Here is a 17552-nt window from a genome sequence, read left to right as displayed (position 1 = left end):
ATGATACAAGATGGAGGATCTTTAGCAAGATGGATGACCGCGTCCATCTCTGTATGTACAATTGCTACAGACGTTATTGTTCTTCCTAACTATACAGGTGGCACAGACACAAGCATACACCCAGGGGCACTGTTAGATATCACGGGGCCCCGTACAGCATACCTGATAGCCCCCCACTGCCAGAGAAAATATCCAAATTATATTTATGGTAAAAAATACAGGTTACAGGTTCCTCAACCACATCAAAGAGGATCTTCTGACCATTCTCCATGTTGATGGATGTTATCTTAGTGTACCATTCCTTATATCTAAAAATCTTTTGACGCATCAATACATGTTTTTCTCGCTCCATGATGACAAGGCTCCACCCTTGTCGGCAGGCTTGATCACAATGTCACGGCAGTTCTTAAGTTGTTCCAAAGTAACACATTCTTCTCCCATAAGATTATCATAAAATATCCAAATTTTTGCAGATTTCACAGCAGAGACTCTGAGAAGGAAGAGATCACTGAAACCCCAATTAAAAGAGATGAAAAAACAAAGTGTGAAATACAGATGGGGCCGTGACTTAAGTTTAATTGGGTGGAGGGATGGAACTACAGCTACCTTAAGATTCCCGGAGGATATGGAAGAATTTTGTGACAAATTTGGACTGCAGAGACAAGTGATATCTGGTTGGGAAGTGGAGGAGGGAGAGTTGGACACTTGTGGGTCAGGAAAGTGGCAGCTGGTTAAAAGAGGAAATAGAGAATCAATAGATAAGGGGACATTGGGGAGGAGGGGGGGGAGGTAAGCGGTCATGGGCAGAGTCAAACCCTTATAGAGAGATCAAAAGTGGAATATGATCCAAAGGCATGGGAGGCCTGGGGGGGTGGGGAGGCGGGAGGGAGGGGGGGGAGGAGCTGGCAGGGGGGGAGGGTTAGGGAAGGTGGGGGTTGGGGGGAGGTGAGGGTGGGAGGGAAATGGATAATAAGGGTAATACTCTGCAGGATAGAGAGAGGTATTAAAAGCAAGGGTAAAGAGAAGGAGGATAGTTATGTGATCTCTAGTTAGAAGGGAAAAAAGAAGGATTTAAAAAGGATGGAAGATTTACAAGTCATCACTTATAATGTAAAGGGGTTAAATTGTCCTGGGAAGAGATTTAGGTTATTTAAGGAATTACATCATCAAGCAGTTTTGGTGGCTTTTTTGCAGGAGACACATCTTGAGATAGAATCTAAGGTGAAGCTGAAATCTAGAGATTACCCAACGTGGTATTATGCAGATTCCCCGATTAAGAGAGCTAAAGGGGTGGCAATAGGGTTCAGAAAAAATATAAGATTTGAACTGAAGGACAGAAAAGTGGACCCAGAGGGGAGATATTTGTTTTTGAAGGGTAAATTACAAGGGGTGGAGTGCACAGTAGCTAATATATACTGTCCAAATAAAAAACCAGAGGAGTACTTGAAGGGTGTGTTAAAAAAGTTGATGGATTTTAAAGAGGGTTGTATAATAGTGGCGGGAGATTTTAATTTTTGTATGGATCCACAAATTGATACAAATTCTAAAGTGCAGCGAGAGGGGAGTAGATCTTTGAGACTATTAAAGAAGGTGATCCATGAATGCCAATTGGTAGATGCATGGAGAATCTTGCATATGAAAGATAGAGACTACACATTCTTCTCAAATGCACATCAGATGTATTCAAGGTTGGACTATGTATTGATAGAACATCACTTTATAGACTCAATGGTTAAAGCAGATATAGGAGTAATGATGCTTTCGGATCATGCCCCTGTTGTATTGAGGATGGGATGGGGAAAGAGGACAACAGAAGGGGTAGGTTGGAGGCTGAATAAAGCACTTCTCATGGACAAAGATATTGCACAGAGGATTGGGAAGGAAATTGAGAGATTCTTTAAAGAGAATGAGACAGAGGATGTGTCTAAGGCAACAGTATGGGAGGCTCACAAGTCATATATAAGAGGAATTCTGATTGCAATTGGGGCAAGAAACAAAAGAGAAAGAAGAGAAAAAATTAGTAGGTTCTTAAAGGATATATCAGAGCTAGAACAGCTACACAAAAATAGAATGCTAAAAGAAATTAAGCAGAAGATAACAAAAAAGAAAGAGGAACTGGATACTCTGATGGAAGAGGAGAGAAGGAGAGTGTATAACAAAGTGTTAAGTGAAAATTATAAATGGGGAGATAGGCCAGGAAAATATCTAATGAGAACCTTAAGGAAAAAAAAAAATAGGAATTATATAGACAAAATAAAGCGCCCCAAGGGAGAATTGGTCCACTCAAATAAAGAGATCGCAAAGATGTTCGTGGATTATTACAGGAAGTTGTATAATATCACCCCATACGATGAAGTAAATAATATGGAAAAGGAAAAAAGGGAAAAAAGGAAGATTTATCTAAAAAATGCGGGATTACCGAAAATAAAAGAGGACCAACTAAATTCCCTTGAAGCAGAGATTACACAAGAAGAGATAAAGGTAGTAGTAAAAAGTATGGAGATGGGGAAGAGTCCAGGACCAGATGGTTATACAGCAGGGTACTATAAAAAATTTAGTGAAATATTAAACCCCAAAATGGAAAAATATATGAATGCCCTGGGAGGAGAGATGGACATGAGGTGAGAATCTTTGCAGGCTCATGTAGTACTGTTACATAAAGAAGGGAAAGATGTCTCGCAATGTTCAAGTTATAGGCCCATTTCACTGTTGAATTTAGACACCAAGATATATGCAAAGGTCCTAGCGAATAGGTTGAAGGAGTTTATGCCTAAATGGATACATGGAGATCAGGTGGGCTTTGTCCCAGGAAGAGAGGGCAGGGACAATGGGCTGAGATCCCTGATGCTGATACAGAGAAGTAAAAAAGGGGAGATACCGGTGGTGGCCCTTTCAATTGACGCAGAAGGCCTTTGATAGAGTAGACTGGGGCTTCATGATGGACACCTTAGAAGACCTGGGAATTGGAGGTAGAATGAGGGAATGGATTGGAAAACTGGACAGTAAACCCTCTGCAGTGGTAATAGTAAATGGGGAAAAAACAGAGCCCATTGGGATGTCAAATGGAACAAGGCAGGGCTGCCCTTTGTCCCCCTTATTATATGTTATGTCATTAGAGCCTCTTTTATCAACAATAAGGAAAAATGGAGATATAAGGGGAATTCAGATAGGAAGTGTAGAACATAAACTGGCAGCTTTTGCTGATGATCTGCTGTTTTATGTGGGGAATCCCAGGATAACACTCCCAAATCTAATGAAACTGCTGAAGGAATATGGAGAATTATCAAATTTAAAAATCAATCCAACAAAAACTGAGATCTTAAACATAAACATCCCAAAGAGTGAACAAGAAAAAATACAAGAAGAATTTCCCTTTATTTGGAAAGAAAGAGATATAAAATATTTGGGAGTAAGGCTCAGCGCGTCATATAAAAACTTGTATAAGCTGAACTATATTTCATTATTAAATGAAGTAAAAGGGGAATTAAACTCGTTAGAGAGAGGAATCCCATTGTGGTTAGGACGTATAGACTTGGTAAAAATGATAATTGTACCAAAAATCTTATACAGATTCCAAATGATACCAATTAAACTCCCGGAAGTTTTTTTTAAAGTAATAAAAAGAATGATAACGGGATATATCTGGAGGAAGAAAAAACCGAGGGTGTACCACGAAATATTAAGTAGAGATAAAGAGAAGGGTGGTCTGGGAGTTCCAGATAGAAAGAGATATTATAAAGCAGTAATATTAGGGATAATCTTTGACTGGACGTTCAATTTAGAGGGGAAAAGTTGGGTAAAAATTGAGAATACACTTAGTGGAACTAAATTGAATAGAATAATATGGTTACCGACACAATATAGAGGATTGAAGGAGGATTTAAGTTTGTACACTGTAAATGTATTAAGGGAATGGGATAAAATACACAAATATATGAAATGGGAATTTAATTCTATACTTATGCCACTAAGAAACACAGAATTTTTTCCACCAGGTAGAGAAGAGATAACAGGTAGATGGTTTATAAAGGAGGATGTCCAACTCAGAGATATAATGGGGGATGGGAAATTGAAGACCTTTAAAGTGCTGGAAAAGGAAAAGGGAAATATTTTCACAAGGCTAGATGAGTGGCGTTATTATCAATTAAAACGTTTTTGGGGAAATCTCAAAAAACCCCTGAGAACGAAAAAGGATTGGAATTTGTTTGAAAGGTTGTTGGATACACGGGGTGATGGGAAACATGGAATAGCTAAAGTATATGGAATCCTCACAGATTTAGACACAAACACTAAACCATTGCACATTGTGAATTGGGAAAGAGACATGGGGGTGGTATTATATGAAGGAAAACAGAAGAAAATAAATAGATTAGTTCACGGAAATGTAAGTTTGAGGGATGTGGAATTAAATTATAAATGTTTGACAAGATGGCACATTGTTCCGAGTGTGGAGGGTAAGATAAGTGTGGAGAAATCACAGCGGTGTTGGCGAGAGTGCGGTGAAGTGGGGACAGTTTATCATATTTGGTGGGAATGTCCAAAGATTCAAATATTCTGGAAAAAAATATATATATTTAATAGAGAACATCATTGAAATGAACATCGGGTTAGACCAGGGGTGGGCAAACTTTTTGACTTGAGGGCCGCAATGGGTTCATATATTGGACCTGGGGGCCGGACCAAGAGTAGATGAATGATGTGTATGTGTCATCCATAGTAAGTATAGTAATATTCCCCCATAGTAAGCATAGTAATTAATCCCCCATATAGTAATTCATCCCCCATAGTAATTCATCCCCCATAGTAATTCATCCCCCATATAGTAATTCATCCCTCATATAGTAATTCATCCCCCATAGTAATTCATCCCCCATATAGTAATTCATCCCCCATAGTAATTCATCCCCCATATAGTAATTCATCCCCCATATAGTAATTCATCCCCCATAGTAATTCATCCCCCATATAGTAATTCATCCCCCATAGTAATTCATCCCCCATATAGTAATTCATCCCCCATAGTAATTCATCCCCCATATAGTAATTCATTCCCCATATAGTAATTCATCCCCCATATAGTAATTCATCCCCCACATAGTAATTCATCCCCCATATAGTAATTCATCCCCCATAGTAATTCATCCCCCATATAGTAATTCATCCCCCATAGTAATTCATCCCCCATATAGTAATTCATCCCCCATAGTAATTCATCCCCCATATAGTAATTCATCCCCCCTATAGTAATTCATCCCCCATATAGTAATTCATCCCCCACATAGTAATTCATCCCCCATATAGTAATTCATCCCCCATAGTAATTCATCCCCCATATAGTAATTCATCCCCCATAGTAATTCATCCCCCATAGTAATTCATCCCCCATATAGTAATTCATCCCCCCTATAGTAATTCATCCCCCATATAGTAATTCATCCCCCCTATAGTAATTCATCCCCCATATAGTAATTCATCCCCCATATAGTAATTCATTCCCCATAGTAATTCATCCCCCATATAGTAATTCATCCCCCATATAGTAATTCATTCCCCATAGTAATTCATCCCCCATATAGTAATTCATCCCCCATATTAAGTTCCCAAGACCCCCCTGTGTCAATTCACTTACCTTTGCTCCGTGCGTTCCTCTCACCGTCTTCCCGCGCTGTTCCGGTGTAGCATGAAAATCTGTCTCCTATGAGGATCTGTCCCCCTCGACGTATCTGCGCATGTGCCAGTTTCAGGCATTAGCAGCCGATCGGCGATCTCCAGCACATACGCAGATACGTCGAGAGGGACAGATCCTCATAGGAGACAGATTTTCATGCTACACCGGTCTTCAGGGCGGACTGTGAGAGGAGCCTAGCTCCGTGGGCTGGATTAAAAGGTCCGCCGGGCCGTATACGGCCCGCGGGCCGTAGTTTGCCCATTGCTGGGTTAGACCCTGGGATGTGCCTGTTACATAGCTCAGAGCTATCAGTTAGTAAATATAAGAAATTAGGTTTAGGGTACTATTTGAACGCAGCAAAAAGCCTGATCCCCAAATATTGGAAGAAAAAAGAAATACCGAAAGAGGAGGAATGGATAGAGAGAGTAAACTGGACTAGGGAGATGGAGAAGACATATTATATACAGGAAGATAAGCTGGAGATTTATCTCGCGAAATGGGAAAAATGGGAAAATTTTGTAACAAGTATGAGAAAGTGAAAAGTAGAACGTCATAGAGAATAATCGGGTAGGATATGCTTGCTTTGGATACAAGACATGGAAATGCAGAGTGGGGGGGGGGGGGGGGTCAAGGTTTTAAGAGGGGGGTTATTGAAATTATAAGAAATAATCGTATATTTATGATGATAGAGATGAAAATGTCTTTTTGTTATCTTTTTTCTATTGTTATTTCTGTGAAAATTAATAATAAATATTTAAATAAAAAAAAAAATAAGATTATCATATGCCATCTTTCCAAAATTCACCATTTTTAATTCTCTGGTAACTGCAGCCACAGAACACTGAACTCCAGCTACTGCCAACAAGGGGGAAAAGAAAAAGATTTAACATAAAACCCCTCATCATCTACTCTGGACAGGACCATGTGTTCCTCACCATTCTCGTATCTCTGAATTTCCTCCACCAGTTCTAAAGCCATGTCAGCTAAATCATCTTCAATATCCTCTACAAGACTTTCCTGTCATCGGGCAACAACATCTCCTAAAGCTCTGTACTCCTTTCTGGAGAGATGGGGCCAATCTTTTATCAGTCCATTAAAGGATCATCTTGTCTATTGTTTGTGGAATGTAATGCTTTCAAGACAAACTTACTGGTAAATAAATATAAATCTTTAACTGCTTCCAAGCTCGAACCTTTCATAACAGAGCAAAACCTCAAACTCTTAGAAAGAAAACGAATCACCTTGGAAAGGTTAACAATTTTAAAGTCACTTTCATCTATTGTTTATCCATCCTGCTCTTATTCTAGTATATTGTTTTCTACCCCATTTGTGGAGAACCTCCCTCCCCAACCCGTTCCCTTCCTATACCCCCTCCTTGACTAAGATCTCTTTGTTTTCCTGCTTCTTCTATTCCCCCTCTCCCCTCCTCCATGCTCCTATTTTTTACTAGTTATTCACCAACACCAACTTGGTCCTTACGTGTAAAAAATGAATGGTGTGACTGGAACGAAGTTCCTTTAATCTAAAGTTCCATGGCAGTGATTGGACTTTTATATCTTTATATAGTCATCTGCTTTATGGGCTCCTAGTAATATTGGTGACATCCAAGCTATGCAGAATGGTTTTGGTGGTCCCTGTAGAAATCCATATATATGTGCTTTTGTGCATTATTAATTACAGACTAAACCCACCTGGAGACCTGGGGACACTACAAGTTATATATTCCATGTTACAAGTACCTCCAAGTTATATATGTAGTCTTGGGGTCCCTGTGGAAGTCCATGTGTGGACATTTCTACCTATGATAAATGACAGGCTAAACCCACCTGGAGACTTTCTCCACACCTGGAGTGTGCTGAGTTCTTGGAGAACGTCTACACAGTGTTTCCAGATTGGCTTTATCACCCCAACGAGCTCGCTCCAGTTCATGGATGTCATCATTATGTTTGGAGGATCTCACCAGTCAGGAGCCTTTCCTGTCATCCTACATGTTCCCTTCTGAGGATTGTTCTATCCTTCCAAACAAATGTATGAAATCATGGATGAGTCCTCCTTCTATGTGATCTAGAAGATCTTCAATCACAATGTCTTTATGGATGAAGTGGATGGCCCAGTTTATATATTATTTATTGCTTTACAGCTTTATTCCCTCCAGGATTCATTCTTTATTTATAGAACCATTCAAGGAAGTGTTCTTACTGTGAGAGATCTCCACCACCATTCCTCTGTGACCATTACATCCTTGTCATTTATGTCTAACATCTTCATTATCAGTGGATTGATAGATATTTTTATACTTTAGGGCTTATTTCTACATCTTCTTTACCCAAAAGATCTGTTTTATTATGTGTACCTTTATTGTTATCTTCTGTTCTGTGTCTTTAAGACTTCTCTATGTGTAATAAAATATCTTTGTTAAACTGCTTGTTGCATAAGGGCCATATTTATTTTTTCTTACTTTTTTAGTTATTTTTAAACTTCTGTAGTATCCCTGTAAGGTGGATACAATGCAGGAATGGTTATTATGAGATGTTCCTCTGAACTCCACAAGATGGTGATCTCACGTATACCTAGACAGGAAGTTCTGGAACACAGACAGGAAGTGATGTCAGGTACAGACAGGAAGTGATGTCAGGTACAAACAGGAAGTCATCTGGAATAAAGACAGGAAGTTCCATGTGGTATGAAGCAGAGAGGAGACATTGTTGGAAGTGGCAGCAGAGGAGGTAATAAGATGGTATTTTCTATTTACACCCAGCCTGTAATCCCCTGGTCACTTTCCTGAGCTGTGTTCCCCGTCCTGTATTCCTGGATTTCTCTCAGATAATCTTCCTTCTCTGTGCTGCAGACACAATTTATGTATCTAGACTGGATTTATGGAGGTTCTGGGGTTCAGCTGGCAGCATTATTTGACCTAGGCTCCTGGGACATGTGATTTGGATCTTCTCCCCCATGTTCGGGTCCAGTAAGATTTCTGACAGAACAATTCTCCCAGGGTTCCTTGCTCTGTTATCTGCTGGCTGTGCCGGGTGGAGGGATATGTCTGTAGTGTCTCAGACCCAAGTCACTGAGTGCAGTCTCAGGAGATGGGAGGCAGCGGTGTGGGATCTCTGCAACTTGTCTACAGTAAACATTTAAAGTGGTTGTAATCCCTCCATATACCCAGAGAAGTGACTGGCCTCAGGTGATACACAGAGATACAACAAATCCTCCTAAATACGTTGAACCGGTTTATCTGTAGCAATATCTTCTCTATATTTGTTCAAAGTCCAGAATTTTATACAGCTTGTCTGAGAAGTCAGAAAAAAGGAGTCAGAGAGCTGAAGTCACTCTCTTCAGAGCTCATTGAGGTGAGCTTTGAGAGATGATCGGTGGGAAGGGACACACCCCCTTCACACCCCCTTTTCTCTTGGTGTCAGGAATACTTGTCATAAGTGATTCATGCTGATTGCAGAGGAAGAAGGCAGTAGAAAGAAATTGCACTTAATGCTCTGGACTGATACAAGTACACACTGTAGAGGGATATGCTTTGTTCATATTCCTTGTCTGAGGTTTACAACCACTGTAAGTGATCTCTATTTACTAAATACCAATTTATACTATTTATTAGTGTGGCCCCCTTGTCCTAACTAGAGGCTACTATGTGGGTTTAGTTTGTGGCTGGGCTGTACTTGGCTCAGGCTGATTGTATAGTTCTTCACTTGGTTTCTCCCTAAGTTTAGGTTGTCTTGTGATGTCTGACTGTGGCCAGTAGATGTCACTGCTATCACTGGACATAGTATGAGATTTCACCAACCAAACTAGAGGGATATTAAACCACAAATGTCCCATATTGCAGCTTACCAATCATTGGGTGTGGTGGCTGCATTCCTTTTCTTTGGCTTTTTTTCCCTGTTTTCACCTGGTGATCTGGCCAGTAACATGCCTTCTGTATTAGAGCGCCCCAACTCTGGAGACAGCAGCATGGTCAGTCTTTGGGGGAGGGGAGTGTTAGATGTATTAGCAGGTTTACCAAACGGAACTAATTGAAGCCAAACTCCAGCTCACACTTCATAATCAGTTACATCAAACAGGTTTTCCTTTTGGGCTAAAAGTTTTATATGAATAAATAAAAGCTGCTCATTGTAAGCTCCCTGTCAGTGGTAAATGGTCTGCCTCATCCCTGGAACTGATACATTCTGCTGCAGAGTTTTTTATAAAACAGATTTACTGGCTAGATCACCAGATGAATATAGAAGAAATCCTAAAAAATAAAACTAATACTGTCTAGTCCTAACTTTTGTATCCTATATGATAAGTTGTACATTACATTGGCCTTCATTATTTTGCACCCATTTCCTCCCAGCTGGACATTTTATATCGGATGCTGTGATTGGAGCACAGACTTTTACATGGTGATAATAATGTGATAACATCCTCCAACTTTGGACCCTTAAACAGTGATAATGAGGGAGGAGGCAATAACATAGTTACATAGTTAGTCTGGCTGAAAAAATACAAAAGTCCATCCAGTTCAATCATAGGAAAAAAAATTATAATCCTACACCCACAGTTGATCCAGAGGAAGGCAAAAAAAAATCCCCAGCAAAGCATAATCCAATTTGCTCCTGCTGGGAAAAGATTCCTTCCTGATCCCCCGAGAGGCAATCGGATATTCCCTGGATCAACTTTTACATATAAATGTTATATCCAGTTATATTCTGTGTATCCAAGAAAGAATCCAGGACTTTCCTACAGCAATCCACTGAGCTGGCCACAACCAACTCTTGAAGAAGTCTATTCCACATTCTCACAGCTCTTACTGTGAAGAAACCTTTCCGTGTTTGGAGATGACATTTCTTTTCCTCCAGACGTAAAGAGTGCCCCCTTGTCCTCCGTGATGACCTCAGGGGGAATAACTACACCAAGTTCATTATATGAATCACTGATGTATTATACATGGAGATCATATTCCCCCCTTATGTATTATACATGGTGATCATATCCCCCCTTATGTATTATACATGGATATCATATCCCCCCCTTATGTATTATACATGGAGATCATATCCCCCCTTATGTATTATACATGGAGATCATATCCCCCCTTATGTATTATACATGGAGATCATATCCCCCCTTATGTATTATACATGGAGATCATATCCCCCCCTTATGTATTATACATGGAGATCACATCCCCCCTTATGTATTATACATGGAGATCACATCCCCCCTTATGTATTATACATGGAGATCATATCCCCCCTTATGTATTATACATGGAGATCACATCCCCCCTTATGTATTATACATGGAGATCACATCCCCCCTTATGTATTATACATGGAGATCACATCCCCCCTTATGTATTATACATGGAGATCACATCCCCCCTTATGTATTATACATGGAGATCATATCCCCCCTTATGTATTATACATGGAGATCATATCCCCCCTTATGTATTATACATGGAGATCATATCCCCCCTTATGTATTATACATGGAGATCATAACCCCCCCTTATGTATTATACATGGTGATCATATCCCCCCTTATGTATTATACATGGAGATCATAACCCCCCCTTATGTATTATACATGGTGATCATATCCCCCCTTATGTATTATACATGGAGATCATATCCCCCCTTATGTATTATACATGGAGATCATATCCCCCTTATGTATTATACATGGAGATCATATCCCCCCTTATGTATTATACATGGAGATCATATCCCCCTTATGTATTATACATGGAGATCATATCCCCCCTTATGTATTATACATGGAGATCATATCCCCCCTTATGTATTATACATGGTGATCATACCCCCCCCCTTATGTATTATACATGGAGATCATATCCCCCCTTATGTATTATACATGGAGATCATATCCCCCCTTATGTATTATACATGGAGATCATATCCCCCCCTTATGTTTTATACATGGAGATTATATCCCCCCTTAATCTCCTCTTCTCAGTAGAGAATACATTCAGTTCCTCTAATCTTTCCTCATAGCTGATCTCCTCCATACCTCGTATCAGTTTGGTTGCCCTTCTCTGTTCTTCCTCCAGTTCCCCAATGTTCTTTTTGTGAATTGGAGTCCAAAACTGAACTGCATATTCCAGATGAGGTATTACTAATGATTTATACCGGGGGGAGGGGGGGTGATAACTCTCTCTCTCTCTCTCTCTGGAGTCTATACCTGTCCCAGACCCTTCTCCACCATTGAACCCCCCAGATATTTCTCCACCATTGACCCCCCCCAGTTGTACCCCCCTAGTATGTATGATGCATATTCTTAGCCCCCAAGTGCAGAACCTTACATTTATCACCATTAGCCCTCATTGGCCCCATAGTCCCCCAATTACACAGAGCATTGAGGTCGGCTTGTAAGTTGGAGACATCCTGTAAGGACGTTATTCCCCGGCACAGCTTGGTGTCATCTGCAAAGACTGGAATGGGATTTATAATCTCACACCCCATATTGTTTATATATATATTAATAAGTAAGGGGCCCAACACTGAACCTTGGGGAACCCCACTAATAACACTGAGCCCTGGGGTACCCCACTAATAACACTGAACCTTGGGGTACCCCACTAATAACACTGAACCTTGGGGTACCCCACTGATAACACTGAACCTTGGGGAACCCCACTGATAACACTGAACCTTGGGGAACCCCACTGATAACACTGAACCTTGGGGTACCCCACTGATAACACTGAACCTTGGGGTACCCCACTAACAACACTGAACCTTGGGGTACCCCACTAATAACACTGAACCTTGGGGTACCCCACTAATATCACTGAATCTTGGGGTACACCACTGACACCCCCAGACCATTCAGAGTATGAATCATTAACCACTACTTATTGAATACGATCTTTTAGCCAGTTTTCCATCCATTTACATTCAGATTTTTCCAGCCCATAGACTTTACCTTACACATTAGCCGTGTGTGGGGAACTGTGTCCAAGTATACCACGTCCTCCGCCACCCCTCTGTCCAAGTATACCACGTCCACCGCCACCCCTCTGTCCAAGTATACCACGTCCCCCGCCACCCCTCTGTCCAAGTATACCACGTCCCCTGCCACCCCTCTGTCCAAGTATACCACGTCCACCGCCATCCCTCTGTCCAAGTATACCACGTCCACCGCCACCCCTCTGTCCAAGTATTCCACGTCCACCTCCACCCCTCTGTCCAAGTATACCACATCCACCGCCACCCCTCTGTCCAAGTATACCACTACCACCCCTCTATCCAATTATACCACGTTCAATGTCACCCCTCTGTCCAAGGATTTGCTCACCTCCAATCTAACCTGTTTCATGATGGTTTAATCCCAGCTCACCTCTACATGTTGTCTACAGTAAACATTTTAGCTTCCACTGATTACAGAATACTACTGTGAGTCCTGACCCTTATACTATATAACTTGTACATTACATACTCCTGACCCCTGCACTATATACTCTATGTTGTACATTACATACTCCTGACCTCTGCACTATATACTCTATGTTGTACATTACATACTCCTGACCCCTGCACTATATACTCTATGTTGTACATTACATACTCCTGACCCCTGTACTATATATTCTATGTTGTACATTACATACTCCTGACCCCTGCACTATATACTCTGTGTTGTACATTACATACTCCTGACCCCTGCACTATATACTCTGTTGTACATTACATACTCCTGACCCCTGCACTATATACTCCATGTTGTACATTCCATAGTCCTGACCCATGCACTATATACTCCATGTTGTACATTACATACTCCTGACCCCTGCACTATATACTCTATGTTGTACATTACATACTCCTGACTTCTGCTCTCCCCCTCCCCCCCACTGCTATATATACACATAATATGGATTCTCTTTTGTTCCCTCCATTTCCTACCAGCTGGACATTTTATATCAGATGATGTGATTGGAGCACAGACTTTTACATGGTGATAATAATGTGATAACATCCTCCAACTTTGGACCCTTAAACAGAAAGTGATAATGAGGGAGGAGTCAATACCCCAATGATTGTGGTCTTCAGGATCAGTCCAGTCTTCATCTTGGTTGTTCTCCCCCCATCCTCACTCTCTGACCTCTGGTGGGGCTCAGCCCCGCTGTTCTTCATGACTAAATCATGGAGTAAATAAGGAAGTGCAGTACTTCTTGTGTTGGGAAGATGGCGATGAGTGATAGAGGGGGTGGGGACCCTCGTCCTATAATCCCCTCATCACTGTCCCTCCTATAAAAGACAGTTCTGGTTGTTTCCTCACTCTCTGACTAAGGTCCATGAATAAAGAAATGACCTGGTAGGAGATCAGAGGAGCCATTTCCTAGTTCCCTTGAGGGTGGAATTGTAAGCTCCTCAGAGACCAAGCTGCCTGATGTGGGCGGAGTCCTGGTTTGGGGGAACCAATCAGCTCCTGTCTAGTAATCCTCTTTATCTTTGTATTTTAGTCCATGGCCGGGAGATGAGGAAAACCTCCGAGGATTGTCTCACTTTGTCTCCAGACTGGAAAGTAGAAGATGAGGACATCACACAGTATAGTCCAGGAGAAAACCCGGCTCCCTCCAATGTCCATCCGGCACCACCCAGTGTAGATGGGCCATCGGATTCCTCGTATCCTGAGGAACCTCAGACTGTGCGGGACCGGGCTGGCCTTCCAACAGGGAAGAGCTTCTCCTGTACTGAGTGCGGGAAATGTTTCTCTTCTAAATTCAGCCTTAATAGGCATAAAAGATCTCACACGGGGGAAAAACTGTGTTTCTGTTTTGAGTGTGGGAAATGTTTTGTACAAAAATTTGAACTTGTCAGACATCAGAGATCCCACACGGGGGAAAAATCATATGCCTGTCTTGAGTGTGGGAAATGTTTTTCAAATAATGGCAGTCTTAATAGGCATAAAAGATTTCACACAGGGGAGAAACCGTATTCCTGTCCTGAGTGTGGGAAATGTTTTTTAGATAAGGGCAGTCTTAATAGGCATAAAAGATCTCATACAGGGGAGAAACCGTATTCCTGTCCTTGGTGTGGGAAATGTTTTGTACAAAAATTTAAACTTGTCAGACATCAAAGATCTCACACAGGAGAAAAACCGTATTCCTGTCTTCAGTGCGGGAAATGTTTTTCAGAGAAGTCCAATCTTTACACACATCAGAGACTGCATACAGGTGAAAAGCCATATTGCTGTTCTGAGTGTGGAAAATGTTTTTCAAAGAAGTGCAATCTTTCTGCGCATCAGAGATCTCACACTGGGGAGAAGCCATATTCCTGTCCTGAGTGTGGGAAATGTTTTTCACAGAAGTCCCATCTTTACAAACATCAGAGATCTCACATGAGGAGAAGCCACTTTCCTGTCCTGAGGGAAATGTTCCTCACTGACGTCCTGTCTTCCTGTACATCAGGGGTCCCACACAACCCTGGAGGTGTATTAGTGCCTTGAGTGCGGGAAATGTCTTCTAGATGAATGTTGCTGGACATCCCAGCTCTCATGTGGGGAAGAAGCACACCCTGATATACACCTCCGATATACTCCATGGCTGATCTTCATCATGGAAGAAATGGTTCATAAGGAGATCAGAGGTCACCAAAGACATGGATGAAGTGTGAAATGCTCTGTAATGATGGAGAACATTCCCTCGGCTCAGCAAATCTCCTAATGACATCGGTGTTTTAGCCCCATTCACAGAGAAGGAATGGACAGGAGATAACATCTCAGAATTCTGTCCCATGGTGATTGTTGTCCAGGAATTGTCCATTGATGGACTTTGTGAGAGATTTCATGGCCTTGTACACCTGTTGGGAGGGTTTTATGATTTATATACTGATTGTGAATAAAACATTTTAAGCTCTTTATTGATGTTTTTTCTGGAGTTCCTCTTTATAAAGTCCCATGAGTCCCATTGTGTCTGTATGAGAGATTTCATCTAGGGTAAGGACTGACCTACACCCCATCCATGCACACTTACCTCTCCGGGTCTGCTAAGGAATGGACTAGAGACCATAGATGGTATCCATAAATACCACACAGAATAGAAATTCCACATCTAAAAACAAAGGTTCTAGACCAAACCATGACAATCCCTACTCTGGATCCCCATCATACCATTCTCCTCACACCCAATACCAACCTTCCCCAAATAATGAACGAAGGGGACCACAATCCTATTCCAACCATCATAGGAGAGGCCCACCTAATAGACCTCAGTATCAAGCCCATAGGGCACCTCCCTCCACTCCTGGGGAGGACTCAGTATAATTACAACTCTAATACACAACAGTGTTTTATAGGGGAAGGAAGGGTCCGAAAAAGGAGCGACACTACAGGGGAAAGAGAGGGGGCAGACGCTGCAACAGACACAACAAAAAGGAGACTCTAATAGACAAGGACATTATTAATTTGAGTGAGAATGAAGTTACCAAGGAGGAATTACACTTATTGGACAAAGGTGTAAAATATCCCCAGCCAAGAAACGTCACAAATTACAACTTACATTGATATACGGGAGTTTACCAGACAATTATCTCTCAAGAATCCAATTCCTACCGAAGTTTCCTCTAGTCACTTTGTACATTGAAATCTCCACAACGCATCCACGTACAACACCCCCCCCCCCACCACCACAATATCCACCTACAACCCCCCCCACCACAATATCCACCTACAACCCCCCCACCACAATATCCACCTACAACCCCCCCACCACAATATCCACCTACAACCCCCCCACCACAATATCCACCTACAACCCCCCACCACAATATCCACCTACAACCCCCCACCGCAATATCCACCTACAAACCCCCACCGCAATATCCACCTACAACCCCCCCACCACAATATCCACCTACAACCCCCCACCACAATATCCACCTACAACCCCCCACCACAATCACTCTTTTATCAATCTCTTTAAAGAGAAAGTCCTGACAGATTTGGTAAATATACGCATTAAGCAGCCGCATGGTGGTGCCGGCATCAACAAAGCCATGAAGTCCCTCCTCCAGAAGAAGGATTCGGTCATTAGACCGGCTGATAAGGGGGGAGGGGGGGTGATCCTTAATAAAAGTGACTACATTCCAGAAGGTTACAGTATTTTAAATGCTACAACTACTTACTCTCTCCTCCCAGGAGACCCTCTCCCAGCTTTTAACCACTTGCCCTCCTGAGGATTTACCCCCCTTAATGACCACGCCTCTTTTTGCTACTCGGCAGTGCACTACTTCAACTGATAATTGTGCGGTCATGCAATGCTGCAACCAAACAAAATTTACGTCCTTTTTTTCCACACAAATAGAGCTTTCTTTTGGTGGTATTTGATCACCTGTGCGCTTTTTATTTTTTACGCTATAAACAAAAAAAGGCCAAAAATTTTAAAGAAAAACAATATTTTTTACTTTCACTATAAAAAAATATATAGTAAACTCAAAGTTGGTTATAAATTTAGGTCAAAATGTATTCTGCTACATGTTTTTGGTAAAAAAATCCCAATAAGTGTATATTGATTGCTTTGTGTGATAGTTATAGCGTCTACAAACTATGGTATAGATACTGCAATTTACGCCATTTTTCTGCTATACAGCGCTGCGCTAGTTTAACGGACAATTGCGCGGTCATGCAATACGGTACATAAATGAAATTTACATCCTTTTTTTCCCACAAATTGAGATTTCTTTTGGTGGTATTTGATCGCCTGTGCGGGTTTTATTTTTTGCGCTATAAAAAAAGGCTGACAATTTTAAGGAAAAAAAACCAATATTTTGGACTTTTTGCTATAAAACATGTCCAGTAAAAAATAACTTAAAAATCAAATTTAGTCATAAATTTCTGCCAAAATGCATTCTGCGACATGTCTTTG

Source organism: Staurois parvus, unplaced genomic scaffold, assembly GCF_062004578.1.
Source record: "Staurois parvus isolate SC_StPar_1 unplaced genomic scaffold, SC_StPar_1.0 ptg001208l, whole genome shotgun sequence".
Taxonomy (NCBI): domain Eukaryota; kingdom Metazoa; phylum Chordata; class Amphibia; order Anura; family Ranidae; genus Staurois; species Staurois parvus.
This window is presented reverse-complemented; position numbering follows the sequence as displayed.